General features: G+C 32.0%; 1 pseudogene; it reads right to left on the bottom strand.

The window, feature by feature from the left end:
* Window positions 1–327: 327 nt before the first annotated feature.
* On the bottom strand, window positions 328–1,984 carry LOC139872693 (large ribosomal subunit protein P2-like; annotated as a pseudogene).
* Between the last annotated feature and the right edge of the window lie 20,889 nt (window positions 1,985–22,873).

Raw genomic sequence — 22,873 nt, 5'->3', positions numbered from 1 at the left:
AATAAAGTCACCTCGACATTTGGAACGTGTTTCAGAATTTGATCGGCAACTCTGCAACCGTTAAGACTACGGGAAATAGGCTTGTCAACATCACACAAGACATAAACGTCTAAACGTCCAACTATGTACATATATAACCAGAGGCAGAGGTATGTACAATGGAGTGTGGGCCAGTGACCCTTTCTAGTGTTTGACAAGTACTACAGCCCATAACCTCCTTTAACTAGTACTACAGCCCATTATTTAGATAATATTAGAAGTTTTCTATAAATCACATATCAAAAAACAGAACAAGAAGTATGCTTCAAAATAGTGAAAAGGCCCTTTCTAGTCAAATAAGCCGAATCCCATATCCTGCAAAAACAAACACGAAAGACATGTCAAAACTTGCAAATGATTTAACGGGTTGAGAATGATAAACGATCATGAAAACACAAAAGACTTCAAAGAAGTAATGTCTATAAAAGCTTACATCATCATACTCCTCTCCCTTTTCAACCTTCTCTTCTTTTTTCAACTCAGTAGCTGCTGCTGTAGGTGCGGCACCACCACCACCACTGGCTGCAGCAGCAACCGCAACACCACCACCACCTGATGGAACCGAAGCTAACTTTTCACGTCTAGATGCAATCAACTCAGTGATACCCTTGCCCTTGACCTCATACAATAGCAAGCTGATTCTCTCATCATCAGCATCAGCTCCAACTGCACAAAATCAGTTTCTTACTTATTAAACCTTATAACTTCATTAAAATCACAAATCTCAAACTCTTTTATAACAGGGTAATCCAATTACATTATCAGCTTATACAAATACACCACAAAAAGAACACATAATCAGCAAACAAAAAAAAACTCAATTCATTTATATATAAAAAAATACTAGGTGACAATTACAATGCCAACTACACAATCGATAACTATTGATCAATGCAAGTTCTAAGCTTTTGTTATTGCAAGTTGAATTATTGTGATTTAACATTGTGTTCTTGATCCAACTTAGTGTTAATTAGATTAAGGATAAAAACATATTGTCTAGGTTGCATAGTTCAATCCCAAGATAGTAGAATTGATGAACTTAAGAAATCTTGTCTATGAGATTTGATCAATACTTGGTAAACATAATACTTGTTTGAATGAATGCATGTTAGATTGGGATTGTGAAAGGATAAAGACTTTTAATCTCATTGTTTACATTTCAATCTTTTCAATTACACTTTAGTTTAAGTTTTAAGCTTTAATTTAGTTGATTAATTTTAGTAGTTTTTAGTTAAACAAACAAACCAATCCTGAAATTGTTTGCTATTAACCACTATTTTTCGTGGAAGGAATCCTGCTTACCCTATCTAGAGTAGAGTAATTAGGCTATTTTTGACCGGCCCTTCGACACCGATCAAATTTTGGCGCCGCTGCCGGGGAGGTGTGCGCTTGATTGCAAGCTCTTATTTTATTTGCTTTCTTGTTAAATTAGAAAAACCATAAAAATCATAAAACATAAAAAAAACCCAAAAATATTGTTTTCTTTTATTTTGTTTGTCAGTTTTACGCTCGGTATTCTTGTTTCTGTTGAAATGCAGGTTAGTGTATGCAAACTCGGAGTTCGGGAGATCAAAATCTTGAACCTTTAAACCCGGAAATCGAGAAATCTGCAAAAGCTAATCGAAAAGCTACAAGAATTTTAAAGGGCTCGACAGTGGCTTCAGCTTCCACTCAACCACAGCTAGAGTCACATCCGATTGTTCCACCAAACTCTCCTAAATCAGATTCCGATACTGAAGAGGAAGTTTTTAATCAACGAAACGAGATGGCTGAACGACAAAGAGGGGTAGACACCTACTACTAACCGGGTGATTATAAGGATCATTCACCCATTATTTTTCCCGCGCCGGCAGGGGGAAACACACGACGATTTGAGGTCCGACCTCAACTCATTTCGATCTTGCCAACCTACCGAGGTATGGCTAATGAGGAACCATATGAACATATCACTGAATTTAATGAGATATGTGCTACTAATCAGGTAAATGGTTTAACTGATGATGAGGCACGTCTGCGATTATTTTCTTATTCACTTAAAGATAAAGGCAAAACGATGGTTTCTCTCTTTGTCCGCCCGGAGTATTAATACTTGGGCGGAAATGAAAAAAGGGGTTTTAGAGGAGTTTTACCCAATAAGTAAGACCTCGGACATGCGTACGCAAATAAAATCTTTTAGGCAATTGCCTGGTGAATTGTTTCATGAAGCGTACGAGCGTCTGCAGGAATTACTTAGGGCATGCCCACACCATGAGATACCAAAGTGGGAATTGGTTAAAGTTTACTATGATAGTTTGTATTCCCAAAATAGGGAATTCATTTTGGCAGCTAGTGGTGGGGCATTTTTAACTCGATCTAGTGATGACAAGTGGACCTTTTTTCGTGCAATTGAGCAAGGGTTCAAAAACCCAAGCTTCGATTGAACGAAAAACTCAAAATTCTTCCCAAGTTAACCGAGTGTCCACTTCGGGAGGGCCATCTAGAAATTTAGAAAAGGAATTAGATGAGATAAATATGTCAATGGGAGTATATATAAATCACAGTAAATTGAAGAGAGTATTAACTGTGGATGTCAATGATTATGGAAAGACAGAAGCAGAGACATCGAAATATAAGGGAAGATATAAAACCCAACAACCACCCAGAAATTATAAACCGTATATATCGATGAATATAGCAATATAAAGACAAGGGAGGACTAAAAACACTATAAAACCAAGAGTATAGTAGAAGTGAATAGATTCTTCTGACGGTAGATGGAAAAGAAGAATGACGGATATGAAGGTTAGAAGTATATCAAGAATCAGAACTGGATGGAGCATATTGACGAATGCTTTAAAATAAGAATTTAGGGAGAAAGAATAAAAGGTATGAGCTGTGGAAAATAAGGAAACGAAGGGGGTAGATTTATAGTATAATATCAGACAGGAAAATCGAGACAGATCATCGCATTAAATCGAAAAGAATCATAATTTCCTTAGTTACCGAAGAATCAAATCTTATTACGAAGATTTTCTCCAAATCTCTTGAACTCCGGAAATCAACCCATCTACGTCAAAAGATATGACGAAACTTACTTTTTCTCATTTCACTCTTTTGTGATAACTTCACTCGTACACTTCACATAAACAAATTTTTTTATCCATATTACTCAATGATGATAAAACTCTAATTTTCAACTCGTACGAGTCATGAAAACATACTTATTGTCATCCATGACCATCCCAACCAAATTTCGGGACGAAATTTCTTTAACGGGTAGCTACTGTGACAACCCGGAAATTTTTGACCAAATTTAAACTTTATCTTTAAATGATTTAATGTTTTTGACACGATAAGCAAAGTCTGTAATGTTGAGTCACGAAAGTTTTGGAACTATATTCATGTAATTAATTATTCTTTGATTGTTCTCGAAGATTCACGAACAATATATATATATAACTTAATGTGCATATATATATATATATATATATATATATATATATATATATATATATATATATATATATATATATATATATATATATATATATATATATATATATATATATATATATATATATATATATATGATTTCAAGTTATTTAGTAAACGATAGTAACATTCGATTATTGATTCGATTGATATTTAGATAGTTAACTAAAATGTTTAAGATTAACCAGTAAAACACTAATTTGCTACAGTATTTTCGAATTGCTACAGTACCCGAAAAGCTACAGTATATATGTATATATGTATATGTATATACTATGAGACGATGATATATAGAAGCAAATAACCAAAATACTTAATTGATTAAGCTACACTTCGAGTGACATAGTTTATCAATGATTAAGTTTAATTTTTGTTAAAGGTACACGTCGCTTAACGAAAAGTACTAGTTTTCTAAACGTACGAAAATGCATTCGAGAAACCGGAATTGAGACATTAGTCGAGCGTAAACGTACGAGCCATCGGACCAAAAATTACAAGTCAACTATGCACGTGAATATAATATAATATATAATTAATTAATATAAATTAAATATAGTATATATATTATATAATATTATATCGACAACCAAAACGTTAAACAAATGTTAGCTGGATCAGAGGGCCATGCGATCGCATGGCCACGATGCCCAAAAACCATGCGATCGTATGGAGGGCTGAAACATGTCAGGTTGTATAAAACGCGATCATTTTGCTCAACTCTTCATCCCTCTGTATCTCTCTCTCTCTCTATATTTATATTTAAATTATTATTATTATTATTATTATTATTATTATTATTATTATTATTATTATTATTAATAAGAGTATTAATATTATTATTAGTAGTATTATTATACATAAAATACTACGACGAAGTCATGAGCGAATTATTTCAAACAAGCTTTTCGAGCGGGATAGAGCTAAGGAAACTATGGGTTATAACTACGAAGGTTATGGGTAATGTACATAGGCATTGTTCGCAAGTCAAACCTAGTATTTATCATCTCCGTTGCGTCTACGTACTTTCCTACAATATTGAATCACAATATTGATACGTAAGCATTCATATCTTATTTTTTATATATTAAAAGTGTATCCATGTCTAGTGCTCTAGTATATATGTTTATGCATGCTTGTATGCTAAATTTCGTCGATAAACAGTTTAGGATGAATCACGAATTAAATACATAAATTACTGATAAAAGGTATATGATATGCGTGTTTTTGGAAAGCTGGCGAAAAATCAATAACTTTTCATTTAGAAATCGCGTAATTTCGATGAACGAATTTAAAGATATGGTCAACTGAATTATGATTGACATTAACTGAATTGCTTTTGAATCTGCAATTGATATTTAAACAACTTGTTTATAAGATTGATAAATTGGATTTTCAAATATTACTAATCGAGTAAATGAATTTCTATATAAGGCACGTCTCGTCTTGTTGAGCAATTGTCAAAATTGATTGTTTTATCATATTTAAAGCCTTATAAAAATTATAGTTTAATTTTACAAGAATTGGGAAACTATGTGAAATGTTAGAATGTTTCGATTGCCATGATCATTCAACTATAGTATTGAGTCAGATTGACTTTTTGAAACAACTTTTGATAACTTTTGTATGTCGGTCTCGAGCATTAGGATTGTGATACACTAGGACCTGACCTAGCTTGATAGACATTAATTTACCAACATATGTTCTCTAGGTTGAGATCTACGGTTATTTGGTATTCTGAGTTTCGATCACATTTCGGTGAACGAATTTATGTGCTGCTAAGGTGAGTTTCATATGCTCCTTTTTTAATTGCTTTTGCAATCTATATTTTGGGCTGAGAATACATGCACTTTATTTTAAATGTAATGGATACAAGTACATACTAAATTCTATACCGAGTTTGAACCGAAAATCCCTTAGTTTTGGTAACTAATAACTGCCAGTTATAAGAACTGGTGGGCTCGAGTAGTAGTATGTGGATCCATAGGGCTTGATATCCCTGTCCGAGCTAGTGCACTAGCCTTTTAACGGACGTATGCTATTTGAGAAGCTTACACGTTGGTTTGCGTGTATTATTAAGATGATTATACAAAAGGGTATAAATTATATATACGTTAAGTTTAGTTACTAGGGTGCTCAATTTTGTAGAATATTTTGATAAACGTTTTTGGATGAAACAACTGAAATCTTGTGATCCACCTTTATATACAGATTATATGAAACATTAAAACTATGAACTCACCAACCTTTGTGTTAACACTTGTTTGCTTATATGTTATACAAGATATGTGCATGGAGTCATACATTCTTTATTCGAGAAAACGTTGCACTCACAAATCATCACCATCTATCTTATTTTGACTGCATTTTCAATAGAAGTATTATTGTAAACTATTATATTACGGTGATTGTCTATATGTAGAAATCATCAGATGTCGAAAACCTTTGATTTAAATATTCATTTACGGTGTGCCTTTTCAAAAGAATGTAATGTTTACAAAACGTATCATATAGAGGTCAAATACCTCGCAATGAAATCGATGAATGACGTGTTCGTCCAAGTGGATTTGAAGCGATCGTCACAGTTGGTATCAGAGCATTGGTCCTAGCGAACCAGGTCTTGCATGAGTGTGTCTAACTAATAGTTGTTAAGATGCATTAGTACGTCTGGACTTCGACCGTGTTTGCATGTTAAAAGTTTTGCTTATCATTTCTTGTCAAAAATTACATGCTTATCATTCTTAAGTCTAGACACGTTTTCCTGCATTTATTGCATAAATAGTGTATAGACAAAAATTCATATCTTAGCGTATCTGTTACTGTAAACTTTTCCTGACATCTTCCGAAAATTTTTCAGTGATTTATGGAATTTGGTATTATATATACATATGTAAATTATGTATTGAAGAATACCAAACTAAATTCTATAATCTAATTCATATCAAAAATCATCTCCCTAATTATACAAGTTGGATCCCGTATCTAGTTCAAGTTCCTTAAACTCTGACAGCTATTCCGATATGGATATTCACCTAAATTTCGAAGAGAGTGTAACCGGAATGGATCAACCAATCAGCCATCACCTATTCTGGATGAATTGGGGATGGGTTCGTAGCCTACTTAATCATTGGAGACAAGAAGAAGGTGATCCCTTCCATCCACCACCTTTATATACAGATTATATGAAACATTAAAACTATGAACTCACCAACCTTTGTGTTAACACTTGTTTGCTTATATGTTATACAAGATATGTGCATGGAGTCATACATTCTTTATTCGAGAAAACGTTGCATTCACAAATCATCACCATCTATCTTATTTTGACTGCATTTTCAATAGAAGTATTATTGTAAACTATTATATTACGGTGATTGTCTATATGTAGAAATCATCAGATGTCGAAAACCTTTGATTTAAATATTCATTTACGGTGTGCCTTTTCAAAAGAATGTAATGTTTACAAAATGTATCATATAGAGGTCAAATACCTCGCAATGAAATCGATGAATGACGTGTTCGTCCAAGTGGATTTGAAGCGATCGTCACAGTTGGTATCAGATCATTGGTCCTAGCGAACCAGGTCTTGCATGAGTGTGTCTAACTAATAGTTGTTAAGATGCATTAGTACGTCTGGACTTCGACCGTGTTTGCATGTTAAAAGTTTTGCTTATCATTTCTTGTCAAAAATTACATGCTTATCATTCTTAAGTCTAGACACGTTTTCCTGCATTTATTGCATAAATAGTGTATAGACAAAAATTCATATCTTAGCGTATCTGTTACTGTAAACTTTTCCTGACATCTTCCGAAAATTTTTCCGTGATTTATGGAATTTGGTATTATATATACATATGTAAATTATGTATTGAAGAATACCAAACTAAATTCTATAATCTAATTCATATCAAAAATCATCTCCCTAATTATACAAGTTGGATCCCGTATCTAGTTCAAATTCCTTAAACTCTGACAGCTATTCCGATATGGATATTCACCTAAATTTCGAAGAGAGTGTAACCGGAATGGATCAACCAATCAGCCATCACCTATTCTGGATGAATTGGGGATGGGTTCGTAGCCTACTTAATCATTGGAGACAAGAAGAAGGTGATCCCTTCCATCCACCACATTCCCCTCTTGGCGAAGAACCTGAAGCACTTACCGGCGAACCAGTTCGAGACACCATTTTCTCTCTCATTTCCAGAGTATATCGTCATGATAATATACTATCTCAAATTCCGAATCTTATTCATCCGCTCGTCCTAACGAACAATCATCCCGGTGTAATAGAACAAGTCAACGAGCTTCGCACTCGGGTAGTGGCTTTAGAAATATGGTGCAAAGGTTACAAGCACCAGCAGCGTCACCGGCATCAACAGTACCACCGACAACAACACCAACAGTACCATTACCACCACCAACAATAACCGCATCGCAAACCTCAACTTCACAATCTGTTCCACGAGCATCAACGTCATACGCACCGTAGTTACCAAGAAATACTAGCAACAATAACCGATGAAGTATTAACTCATTTCCCCTGAAGAAATTTTATGTATATTTAATATATATGAATTTTGAAATCAAAATAAATCTTTCCATACTAAGCTATTACGTGTGAATCTTAACTGGTAGGTACTACTCGGTTAGTTCATATTACTAATATGCAATTATGTATATCCTTCCTTAACAACTTAACCATTGTTAACTACAATATCAGTTTCAACTTAATGAATTCCATTTCATAATAAACCAAGTGTATTATTCAATTACATAATTGATTTTACATTTTCATTTTCGATGTACTCGAAACTTTCCAGAAAACATCATCTGTGCCTTGTAAGGTTCACAAAAATTCCACGAGCATCAACATCCTTCACCGAGGAATAAGAATAAATAATGAAGTATCGATTACATTAGCGAAATACTCCGCAAAGATTATGTAATCTTTAATATTTTAGAGATTAATCATTTCTAAGTCAAGCCGAAAATCAAATGAGCTTAATATGATATTAACTCATTAAATATGTGTTACATCTGAAGAAAATATACATACATATATTTTCATAGAGACGATAATAAAAATTCTTTTGTACAAAGTATTAATTGTGAAATCTTTAACGGGTAGGTAATACCCGGGAAATATATAAGTTCGCAATTAATATGTTACACTGTACATTCTTCAACTTTGATTCAAAAATTATTAACAATGCTCACAACGATATACAATCGTTTTCATACAAATTCAATTACATATTCTGATATTGACGGATCAAAATCCAAGTCATAACTCTGAACCGGTGACATCATTCTTAGATCTCTACATCTTTCAAAGCTATACTTTGACTTTAAATCTGTGCAAGATCCTTTAGCATTGTTTTTATCGAAAATAACCTTACAATTCCTTTTTAAAGTATCCAGTATTATCAACCGTTCAACCAGTCAACGACGACCTTTCAGACTTGTAACTTTGGCATATACGTTTTTGTTACTGGGGAACCTTTCATGTTCCACCACATTAACAGTAAATGTACCAGCAAATTCATTAATCTGTGACTTAAGTCTCTCTGAAAAACCATTATAATTGTTCATTGAAACCCTTTCATGTACTCATCCACATCTTGTAACGGTAATTGCCATACCAACTACCGGGAATTAGCAATCAGTATTTCGAATTTCGTAGCAATTCTATGCCAACAGTTATATATATATACATATAATGTCTATATCCTAGACTTATTTACTTCGAATGTGAAGTTTCTGAAAAACACTCAAACTGCGAAACTAGTTCTCCGAATTTTGGAAAAATGCTGATGAAGCAGCAAAAACTGTAAACAACTTTAACAGTCGAAAGTTTGATGATAAAGAGTAGTGTGTTGGAAAAGCACAGGAAAAGAAAAATTTTGGTACTGAAAAACGGATTGAACAAATCATGAAGGAGGCTGTGGACAAATCATAAAGACTAAACCTGCCTTCAAAGAATACAAATGATTCAGTATCTGCTGAAGTCATTAACGAATACCTTGCTCCTGACTCAAAACCGTTACGAACAAATCTTCTTCATCATCCTTCGATATTAGTAATTCTAAGATATCATTATATCTTTCATTATAAATATCTTCGATATTTCTGAAGATATCTTCATAACTATTATTATCCGAATTTATTTATCTCCTCGCGTTATCCGTATTACATCATAAAGGAAACTGTTTAGTTTCTATATTCTGTAAACCTTCGAGTTCAAATTATGAATGTTTTTGAAGAAGTGTTGGGAATTGAAGCATGAGTTAGTATAATATAATGACACTTGATCAACGTGGTTATATTACAGTAAGTCATGCTAAGTTTCTAATGGAACGTGATAAAGATTCACGGATTATACCCTCATCATGAACCATGTTACATAACTCTTTCATTCTATTTAACCACTAAATATATCAAGAAAAAATTTTTCTTGATGATTCGGTCTTTTTCGGATATTCTGGTAATTTGACAAGTCAGATTGTGCTATTACCGTTTCTTTCTTAGAACATTAATTATATTCATTCCGAAATTCATACCTATGATTTCTGGACCATTATTCGCTTGATTTAAAGTCGGGAAGATAAAACAAAAGCATAAAGCTTCAAAATATCAATGGGAGTATATATAAATCACAGTAAATTGGAAAGAGTATTAACTGTGGATGTCAATGATTATGGAAAGACAAAAGCAGAGACATCGAAATATAAGGGAAGATATAAAACTCAACAACCACCCAGAAATTATAAACCGTATATATCGATGAATATAGAAGTATTAAGACAAGGGAGGACTAAAAACACTATAAAACCAAGAGTATAGTAGAAGTGAATAGATTCTTCTGGCGGCAGATGGAAAAGAAGAATGACGGATATGAAGGTTAGAAGTATATCAAGAATTAGAACTGGATGGAGCATATTGACGAATGCTTTAAAATAAGAATTTAGGGAGAAAGAATAAAAGGTATGAGCTGTGGAAAATAAGGAAACGAAGGGGGTAGATTTATAGTATAATATCAGACAGGAAAATCGAGACAGATCATCACATTAAATCGAAAAGAATCATAATTTCCTTAATTACCAAAGAATCAAATCTTATTACGAAGATTTTCTCCAAATCTCTTTAACTTCGGAAATCAACCCATCTACGTCAAAAGATATGACGAAACTTACTTTTTCTCATTTCACTCTTTTGTGATAACTTCACTCGTACACTTCACATAAACAAATTGTTTTATCCATATTACTCAATGATGATAAAACTCTAATGTTCAATTCGTACGAGTCATGAAAACATACTTATTGTCATCCATGACCATCCCAACCAAATTTCGGGACGAAATTTCTTTAACGGGTAGGTACTATGACAACCCGGAAATTTTTGACCAAATTTAAACTTTATCTTTAAATGATTTAATGTTTTCGACACGATAAGCAAAGTCTGTAATGTTAAGTCATGAAAGTTTTGGAACTATATTCATGTAATCAATTATTCTTTGATTGTTCTCGAAGATTCACGAACAATATATATATATAACTTAATGTGCATATATATATATATATATATATATATATATATATATATATATATATATATATATATATGATTTCAAGTTATTTAGTAAGCGATAGTAACATTCAATTATTGATTCGATTGATATTTAGATAAGTTAACTAAAATGTTTAAGATGAACCAGTAAAACACTAATTTGCCACAGTATTTTCGAATTGCTACAGTACCCGAAAAGCTACAGTGTTTTCGAAAATCACTATTTGCTACATTAAAAAAATGTATATATGTATATGTATATACTACGAGACGATGATTTATAGAAGCAAATAACCAAAACACTTAATTGATTAAGCTACACTTCGAGTGACATAGTTTATCAATGATTAAGTTTAATTTTTGATAAAGGTACACGTCGCCTAACGAAAAGTACTAGTTTTCTAAACGTGCGAAAATGCATTCGAGAAACCGGAATTGAGACATTAGTCGAGCGTAAACGTACGAGCCATCGGATCAAAAATTACAAGTCAACTATGCACGTGAATATAATATAATATATAATTAATTAATATAAATTAAATATATTATATATATATTATATAATATTATGTCGACAAGCAAAACGTTAAACAAATGTTAGCTGGATCAGAGGGCCATGCGATCATGCCCAAAAACCATGCGATCGTATGGAGGGCTGAAACATGTTAGGTTGTATAAAACGCGATCATTTTGCACAACTCTTCATCCCTCTGTATCTCTCTCTCTCTCTCTCTCTCTATATTTATATTTAAATTATTATTATTATTATTATTATTATTATTATTATTATTATTATTATTATTATTATTATTATTATTATTATTATTATTATTATTATCATTATTATTATTATTATTATTATTATTATTATTATTATTATTATTATTATTATTATTATTATTATTATTATTATTAAGAGTATTAATATTATTATTAGTAGTATCATTATACATAAAATACTACGACGAAGTCATGAGCGAATTATTTCAAACAAGCTTTTCGAGCGGGATAGAGCTAAGGAAACTATGGGTTATAACTATGAAGGTTATGGGTAATGTACATAGGTATTGTTCGTAAGTCAAACCTAGTATTTATCATCTCTGTTGCGTCTACGTAATTTCCTGCAATATTGAATCACAATATTGATACGTAAGCATTCATATCTTATCTTTTATATATTAAAAGTGTATCCATGTCTAGTGCTCGAGTATATATTTTTATGCATGCTTGTTTGCTAAATTTTGTCGTTAAACAGTTTATAATGAATCACAAATTAAATACATAAATTACTGATAAAAGGTATATGATATGCATGTTTTTGGAAAGCTGGCGAAAAATCAATAACTTTTCATTTTGAAATCGCGTAATTTCGATGAACGAATTTAAAGATATGGTCAACTGAATTATGATTGACATTAATTGAATTGCTTTTGAATCTGCAATTGATATTTAAACAACTTGTTTATAAGATTGATAAATTGGATTTTCAAATATTACTAATCGAGTAAATAAATTTCTATATAAGGCACGTCTCGTCTTGTTGAGCAATTGTCAAAATTGATTGTTTTATCATATTTAAAGCCTTATAAAAATTATAGTTTAATTTTACAAGAATTGGGAAACTATGTGAAATGTTAGAATGTTTCGATTGCCATGATCATTCAACTATAGTATTGAGTCAGATTGACTTTTTGAAACGACTTTTGATAACTTTTGTATGTCGGTCTCGAGCATTAGGATTGTGATACACTATGACCTGACCTAGCTTGATAGACATTTATTGACCAACATATGTTCTCTAGGTTGAGATCTACGGTTATTTGGTATTCCGAATTTCGATCACATTTCGGTGAACGAATTTATGTGCTGCTAAGGTGAGTTTCATATGCTCCTTTTTTAATTGCTTTTGCAATCTATATTTTGGGCTGAGAATACATGAACTTTATTTTAAATGTAATGGATACAAGTACATACTAAATTCTACACCGAGTTTGAACCAAAAATCTCTTAGCTTTGGTAACTAATAACTGCCAGTTATAAGAACTGGTGGGCTCGAGTAGTAGTATATGGATCCATAGGGCTTGATATCCCCGTTCGAAATAGAGCACTAGCCTTTTAACGGACGTATGCTATTTGAGAAGCATACACGTTGGTTTGCGTGTATTATTAAGATGATTATACAAAAGGGTATAAATTATATATACGTTAAGTTTAGTTACCAGGGTGCTCAATTTTGTAGAATATTTTGATAAACATTTCTGGATGAAACAACTGAAATATTGTGATCCACCTTTATATACAGATTATACGAAACATTAAAACTATGAACTCACCAACCTTTGTGTTAACACTTGTTAGCATGTTTATTCTCAGGTTCCCTAGAAGTCTTCCGCTGTTTGCTTATATGTTATACAAGATATGTGGATGGAGTCATACATGCTTTATTCGAGAAAATGTTGCATTCACAAATCATCACCATCTATCTTATTTTGACTGCATTGTCAATAGAAGTATTATTGTAAACTATTATATTACGGTGATTGTCTATATGTAGAAATCATCAGATGTCGAAAACCTTTGATTTAAATATTCATTTATGGTGTGCCTTTTCAAAAGAATGCAATGTTTACAAAACGTATCATATAGAGGTCAAATACCTCGCAATGAAATTGATAAATGACGTGTTCGTCCAAGTGGATTTGAAGCGATCGTCACATCAACAAAGGCAGATCAACTTCAAGGGATTTGATGGAGTATATCAATTGATGAGGGAGTATTATTATTACTCTATACTACACTAAACACTCAAGTGATAAATATCATAATCTGACACTTGGATCATGGTAATTTAAAAATCATAAAATTAAGTCATGGTGTGCTAGTCTACAAAATATCATAATAAAAAAAAATCAAAAGTTAGGCCAAGGGTTATGATATTATGTTTTTAAATACAAAAGTAGATAACTGGTGGGAGAAGATATAGAATTCACAAGTGGAGGAGACCTAGTCAACATGTGCTTCTTGACACATTATATTGAAATTCAAAAAAGCAAATTCAGAGATATACGATCAGAGGAGTTCTGGAGACAGATTTAGGAGCAATTTTGGAGAACTCCAAGCTCTTTCAAGTGGTCTAACATCCAAGAATCAAGATTCAAATCCTTCTCAATCCAAGATTTATTCTTCTAGTAGGTTGTTTTCTTGTTCTCAAACAATGAATTCTACTTATCATTTGATTGTTATTTTACTTGTTATCATGATTGTTGGCTAGTTCTATAATGTTTGTCTAGATTAATAACCAAAGTATTGGATGTAATCTTATGGATTGAATGTATTTTGTGTGATAGTTTTAATGCTTGAATCAAGAACATGCTTATTGATGTTAAAAATCATTTGTATCTAGTTAATTGATATGTTGTTGATAAAGAGAACTCTTATTGATTTATCATATTAATTTACAATCAACTTGTCTTAGATTGATTGTTTACTAAACCGGACCAAGCGGGTAAATTAGATTCAATTGATTAGACGATATAGGGATGAATTGTATGCAACGAACGTTTGTGCAATTGTTGATAACTATGAACATAGAAGTCAAGTTTCAAGCCTTAGAACTAGCTAAGTTATCCGATTACAAATACAAGAACTATAGTGAAAAGGGAACCCTTGATCTTGTAATTATGTTTGCGTGTTTACTAATGAGAACTCTTGGGGAACCTATTAGATAACTTACACACATAATCATTCAATCAGGTCTTAATAACAAAACTTACATCCAATACCGAGGGTAAAAGATCTAGATGAACATTTCTTCTCCTTAATCTAAATCAAACTATCTTACTTGCTTTATTTACAATTGTTTAAAACTAAAAATACCAAACACATTTCTTTTACTTGTAAACTAGAACTTGTCTTGATTAGCCCATCGTTAGAGGGCAAAACCAAAATATCTTGTATCTTTAGTTTCATTTACTTGGTTAATCATAATATAGTTTCTAATTGTAGTTTGACTCATACAACTGTCCTTGGAACGATACACAGACTAAACCAGTATCTATACTACTACACGACCGGGTACACTGCCCGTAGTTGTGTAATAGTTCTAATAACCGGTATTTTTCCTAATAGAAATTATATACTGCTTTCCGCACATCAAGTTTTTGGTGCCGCTGCCGGGGACAGTTTGTGTCAAAATAGAATTATTAACTTGGTTGTGATTAAAATAGTTTCTTAATTCTTTAAAATTATTAATAGTCTTTGATTTATTCTTGTAGAATCGGTGCGTTTAATAGTTTTGTTAGTTGTGTGTTTGACAGATTTTTCGGTTGCATATGCCACATACCCAAAATTCAGATTCTCCGTTACTTACACCACTTACAAAACCGGACATAAAGCTTGGAAGAATACCAAAAGAAGTACTTGAAGTTTTTGCATCTTCATCAAAACAAGAAAGCTTTTATTCAGAATCATCAAGTACAACCAAGCCACGATATTCTAATTTTGGTGAACCTGTTAATCCTCCAAATTTTGAAATGGAGGCACCAAAACCATCAATGGCGACCAAGATGAAGGCCACCCGAACTGGTCAAGGAAGTGCAATTACTCATGCCACCGGTGAGGCAAGATTTGAAATCAAGGGACCTATTCTCCAAATGATCAATATCAAATGCCAATTTGGTGGGGAATCAAATGAAGACGCTAATGAGCATATTCGTCTTTTTCAAGAGATATGCGGTTTATTCAAGCTTCAAGCAGCTACCGATCAAGCTGTAATTTTAAGACTATTCCATTAGACACTCCAAGGGGAAGCAAGGAGTTGGTTAGATTCTTTATGTAGTGACCCGAACTTTTCCATGTTTATATATATTAAATTAAATTGTTATCTACATGATTAAATGTTTCCAATATGTTAAGCAATCAAACTTGTTAAGACTTGATTAAATGAAATAAGTTTCATATAGACAATTGATCACCCAAGTTGACCGGCGATTCACGAACGTTATAAAATTGTAAAAACTACATGTTGTGGTATATATATAGACATATATATATGGTTGACATAAGATTATGATGAGTAAGTATCTCACTAAGTATATTAACAATGTGTGATATACATAAGAAATGAGATTACTAAGTTAAGAAACTCGAAATGATATATATAACGATTATCGTTATGATAACGTCTACTAAATACATATGTATCATATTAAGATATTGATACACTATATTTAACATGATAAAATGATATTTAAATATATCATTAAGTGTGTTAACAATGAACTACATATGTAAAAACAAGACTACTAACTTAATGATTTCGAAACGAGTCATATATGTAACGATTATCGTTGTAACGACATTTAAATGTATAAATATCATATTAAGATATATTAAGATATCATAATATCATGATAATATAATTATTTAACATATAATTAGATATAATAAACATTGGGTTAACAACATTTAACAAGATCGTTAACTTAAAGGTTTCAAATCAACATTTGCATGTAACGACTAACGATGACTTAACGACTCAGTTAAAATGTATATACATGTAGTGTTTTAATATGTATTCATACACTTTTGAAAGACTTCAAGACACTTATCAAAATACTTCTACTTAACAAAAATGCTTACAATTACATCCTCGTTCAGTTTCATCAACAATTCTACTCGTATGCACCCGTATTCGTACTCGTACAATACACAGCTTTTAGATGTATGTACTATTGGTATATACACTCCAATGATTAGCTCTTAGCAGCCCATTTGAGTCACCTAACACATGTGGGAACCATCATTTGGAAACTAGCATGAAATATCTCATAAAATTACAAAAATATTAGTAATCATTCATGACTTATTTACATGAAAACAAAATTACATATCCTTTATATCTAATCCATATACCAACGACCAAAAACACCTAAAAAAACTTTCATTCTTCAATTTTATTCATCTAAGTGATCTCTCTCAAGTTCCATCTTCAAGTTCTAAGTGTTCTTCATAAATTCCATAAGTATAGTTTCATAAAAATCAAGAATACTACCAAGTTTGCATGTTTACTTCCAAGCTTTCTAATCCATTCCAAGTAATCATCTAAGATCGAGGAACCTTTGTTATTTACAGTAGGTTATCTTTCCAATTCAAGGTAATATTCATATTCAAACTTTAATTCAATTTCTACAACTATAACAATCTTATTTCGAGTGAAAATCTTACTTGAACTGTTTTCGTGTCATGATTCTGCTTTAAGAACTTTCAAGCCATCCAAGGATCCTTTGAAGCTAGATCCATTTTTCTCATTTTCAGTAGTTTTATCCAGAAAACTTGAGGTAGTAATGATGTTCATAACATCATTCGATTCATACATATAAAGCTATCTTATTCGAAGGTTTAAACTTGTAATCACTAGAACATAGTTTAGTTAATTCTAAACTTGTTCGCAAACAAGAGTTAATCCTTCTAACTTGACTTTTAAAATCAAATAAACACATGTTCTATATCTATATGATATGCTAACTTAATGATTTAAAACCTGAAAACACGAAAAACACTGTAAAACCGGATATACGCCGTCGTAGTAACACCGCGGGCTGTTTTGGGTTAGTTAATTAAAAACTATGATAAACTTTGATTTAAAAGTTGTTCTTCTGTAAAAATGATTTTTCATATGAACATGAAACTATAACCAAAAATCTTGGTTAAACTCAAAGTGAAAGTATGTTTTTCAAAATGGTCATCAAGATGTCGTTCTTTCGACGGAAATGACTACCTCTTTAGTAATTGACATGTAACTTAAATTTCTGACTATAAACCTATACTTTTTATGTTTGGATTCTTAAATTAGAGTTCAATATGAAACCATAGCAATTTTATTCACTCAAAACGGATTTAAAATAAAGAAGTTATGGGTAAAACAAGATTGGATATTTTTGATCTTTTTAGCAACGGGAAATGTTTAACAAATCTATACAAATCATATCCTAGCTAACTTATATTGTATTATACATGTATTCTAATATATTATGTAATCTTGGGATACAATAGACACGTATGCAAATGTTTTGACATATCATATCGACCCATGTATATATATTATTTGGAACAACCATAGACACTCTATATGCAGTAATGTTGGAGTTAGCTATACCCGGTTGAGGCTGATTCCAAAAATATATATACTTTGAGTTGTGATCTAGCCTGAGATGTGTATACACTGGGTCGTGGATTGATTCAAGATAATATATATCTATTTATTTCTGTACATCTAACTGTGGACAACTAGTTGTAGGTTATTAACGAGGACAGCTGACTTAATACACTCAAATCTTTAAAACATAATAAAAATGGTTGTAATTATATTTTGATCATACTTTGATATATATGTACATATTTGTATAGGTTCGTGAATCGATCCGTGGCCAAGTCTTATTTTCGAGGAAGGAAATATCTGTGAAAGTGAGTTATAGTCCCACTTTTAAAATCTAATATTTTTGGGATGAGAATACATGCAGGTTTTATAAATGATTTACAAAATAGACACAAGTACGTGAAACTACTGATGATGTAGCGTGAGGGTACGAAATAGTATTATTTATAGTGCGAAATACTACAAAATATGACACAAGTTTTATTAATTTACGGATGGGATATACCTAAACCTTGCTACAACACTATAGGCAGTGTACCTAATCGTAGAGTAGTGTAGTTTTTAGTAAGTCCGGTTCGTTCCACAGGGAGCTGGTGATACTTACTATATTTTTAACAACTATATTTATACAAAATATATATAATTATATAAGTAGTAATATTATTATAAAAGGGGGGTTTTACCGTTTAATGACCGGTTTGTCGATTCTATATTTTAAGCGCAAAGATAAATGACGATAATTAAAGTGCGTAAAATAATGACAATAAATAAAATGACAGTAAATAAAATTGCGAGTAATAAAATGACAGTAAATAAAGATACGATGAGAAATACAATAAAAGAATTATACTTATTTAAACTTCCGTAATCATGATGTTTGACGTGTTGATTTTAATTTATTACCATGGGTTAATTGTCCTTTGTCCTGGTTTATTTGATACGTCTATCTGGTTTTTGTCCATAATAGTCCATCGGTCATAAATATAAAGTGCGAGTGTCCTCGTCAAATTACCCTTATACCCGAAGTCAAATATTCCAACTAATTAAGGATTTAAACTGTGACGCAGTTATCACTTCTGTCAACAATTACACCAGTTATCACTGTATGTAATCTACCCCTATTTTGATTAGATATGAATATTAATTTACCCACTTGATCAGTTTGAATAATCAATTACCCAACCAAAATAATTAATTAAATGATTATAATAGATTCCATATGAACGTCACTAAATAGGACAACCATAATCATTATTAATTATTAGGATAATTAATTTGAAGATAGGTTCGACAGACTCCAATGAGTTGTCACTCAATTAGACAATACCCCCCATCTATTAATAGTCAATAGTCCAATTTCCACAAGTGTCGGTCTTTTGCCCAAACCTTAATTATGGTACAAAGCCCAATTACCCAATTTTAGTAATTAGCCCAACATCATGATTACTTCGTTTTAAATAAGCATAATAATAACTTAGCTACGAGACATTAAATTAAAAAGGAAAGACATAACTTACAGTGGGTATTAATATCGTAGTATTACACGGGCAGAGTCTTGACTTAAAACCCGTAAATCATTTGTTACAATACTAAACTAAATCATAATTATTAAAATTATAATTAAAATTATAATTATTTATTTATGTTATATGTTTACAGAGAAGGAAAAGAAAAAGATGTGTTTGAGTTCGTGCATAAACTGCCTTTTTATAGGCATTTGGCCAGATTTTTACTGCCATGCGACTCGCATGGGTTTATGCCTATTTGCCATGCGACTCGCATGGCCACGCTGGACAGCTCACATATCTTTTGTCTTCTTGTTCGTCGACATATTTATTAAATATATATAAAATATAAATAATTTTAATAATTATTTATATATTATATTATATTTATGTGCATAGTAGACTAGATATTTTTGGTCCATTGCGTCGGGCGTTTCTTCTTGGCTCGGGTCCCGGTTCCGGATTTTCGGACGTCCTTTCGTACTATTTTATATCGTGTACTTTGCGTTCCGCAACTTGTACTCTTGTCATTTTTAGACGTTCTTCATCAATAATTTGAACCTTTTTATTTGTATCTTGTATATTTGAGCTTTTTGGACCTTTGTGTCTTTAATTCGTCGTTTTCGCCTTTTGTCTTCGCACTTATTTAATATAAACGAATATCACTTGAAAATGGAACAATTGCAACTAAAATCTTGTCTTTCTTGGGGGATTTTGCTATGAAATATATGTTCCTTTTTAGCCTTATCAATATCCCCACACTTGAGCGTTGCTTGTCCTCAAGCAATACAGTCTTGAAATAATATAATACATCACACGAATCACTTCTTTATTCTTCACACTTTGTACATCAGTGATTTTGATAGAGCGGTATAAACAATGATATTAACAATAGAACCATGGTTAAAGGTGGGTGTGTCATCCACAGTTGCCTTGGGTTTAGGTCAACGACACTTGCAATCAAATAGCCGATTTACTTTCGGTTTCCAAAGCAAAGTGCACATTTAAAAGGCGGTTTACAGTCCCACATGACTATAAAAATGTAGATCCTTTAGGAAATTGGATCTTTATGAAAACATTTGATCTTTTAAAAATTCAAGCTAGATTTTACCCTAGACAAGTTTTCTGATTTGACCCACCATCGGTGTTGCAAAATATATTTGTGGATCAATATTTTGGCTAAAAACATTTAGGTTCGTGTAATCCACTGCTATCCCTGTATCGGAAAGCACACATCCAATTTACTTGTTCCGTATATTACCTTTCGGTAAACTACCGTCCGGTTGTAAAGGAAAGCGATGAACAAGAAACTGTTAAGGCAATGTCCCATGACATGCAGATGATTATGGTCTTTTGACGTGTCGGATCCTAGTACTATCCTTGGTAGGAGCAATAGTAAAGATCATCCTATGATTTTTCGGTCTGGCACAAGGTCCTGTCTCCGAACATGCTATGCAACCACCGTTCTTACGGTTGACACCCGATTTGGTTCAGGTGACCTAATGAATTCCAGGTGAATTTCTAGGATTTTACGTTCAATGGTGATGAACGCATTGAAAATGGGTTTTCAGAAAACAAATCGGTTTGTATTTTTGATCAAAATATTTTCTCGTTCAAGCTCGAGTTTAGATATCATTGAATTCCATGAGTTTGAATTCTCAATCTTTAAGGTCAATATCAAGGATTGAGTAATATCAGGCTTAAATGCTGATTTTTAATCTTTAAGGAGATTATCCTTTCTGGGAATCTGATTCATTAGTCTTATCAAGCTAATTTGCACGGTGCCCCCCCATTGTACGAGATAAATCCTTCTCATGGTTAGGATAAATCTGACCACATGGCGACCCTGTTTGATGCTGAGGTCCGTGGATTTCCTGCTGATTTTAGAGATGACTTTTCTAGATTTTTCGTCAACCTACAGCTGGTCTGAACAACAACTTCATGACCTAAATCAAGAAGCGCGTGTCTTTTTCGGAAGACTTTACTTCCTTTTAATGATGGAATTGATTCATCGTGTAGATCCATCTTTTCTTTCAAATATATTACAATAAACCGGGTAAAACTGTTAATTAAGTCCAAAACAAAAGCACCTGCAATAACTTTACAGAAACATGTGATAGATAGTTTTTAATTGAATAACTTGGTACATTCTCCCCACACTTAGTTTCTTTCTTTGCCTTTTTATTCTTCTTTATTCCTTTTTAAATGAATTCAAGCGTTTTGGGTTGTTTCTCAATTTATGTCCTCGAGGTAACGATAATTTCGGTATTAACACCTAGTTTTCATCGTTCATAAATATGTATAAACATGATTTTGACTTCATTTAATTGAAAATTTTGAAAAATTTTACTAGAAGTGGGTAATCAGTATATAAGACTAGGGCTGTTCCTTGTTATCAGAGAGCACTAGATTCTAATACAACTACTGCGTTACTAGTATTTTAGTTGAAAATTTTTCAAATTTTCATGAAATTTGGCAATTAAACTAAGTATAAACCCGAGAGAATTTATAACCCTTCCCCACACTTGAGATCATGCAATGCCCTCATTTGCATGAAATCAGACTATAATTATAAATTCATGAGGGTGATTAGTGTAGAAAAGTGATTAAAAATACCGAGTTTGTAATTACAAAGCTCGTCGAATGATTGATGGCGCCTCATCGTTCATTCCTCCATTTGTTATATAACATTTGTTATTTTGCGTCTTGTCGTCAAAATTAGTACCTTTTGCTGAACTTTAATGACAGTCTTTGAAAGTGCGTTGTTTTACCCTGTTGTGTTCATGATATAAACTACAAACATATATACATATTTTTGAAGTTGGATATATTTCCCCACGTTCAAAAATTTATAAAATATAATATTTTTTTTTTTGCATACTTTAGATCAATAAAATTAAAAATAATGATAACAAAATTTTTCGCCCCGCTCTCGGGTAAAGCAATTTCGGCTCTATGACCTAGTCTTCAACTCACGACGAATTTTAGAAATCAATATTTTTTTTTAACTTAATGAAATAAAGTAAATTTTGTTTTTAAAATCACACAAAACTTAAATTTAAAAAGCATATTAATTTTTATATAAAACCTACAAAATAAAAAAAAATTCAGAATGGAGGGAGGAAACTAGTTC

This window comes from Rutidosis leptorrhynchoides, chromosome 10 (assembly GCF_046630445.1).
Source record: "Rutidosis leptorrhynchoides isolate AG116_Rl617_1_P2 chromosome 10, CSIRO_AGI_Rlap_v1, whole genome shotgun sequence".
Classification (NCBI taxonomy): Eukaryota; Viridiplantae; Streptophyta; class Magnoliopsida; order Asterales; family Asteraceae; genus Rutidosis; species Rutidosis leptorrhynchoides.
This window is presented reverse-complemented; position numbering and strand designations above follow the sequence as displayed.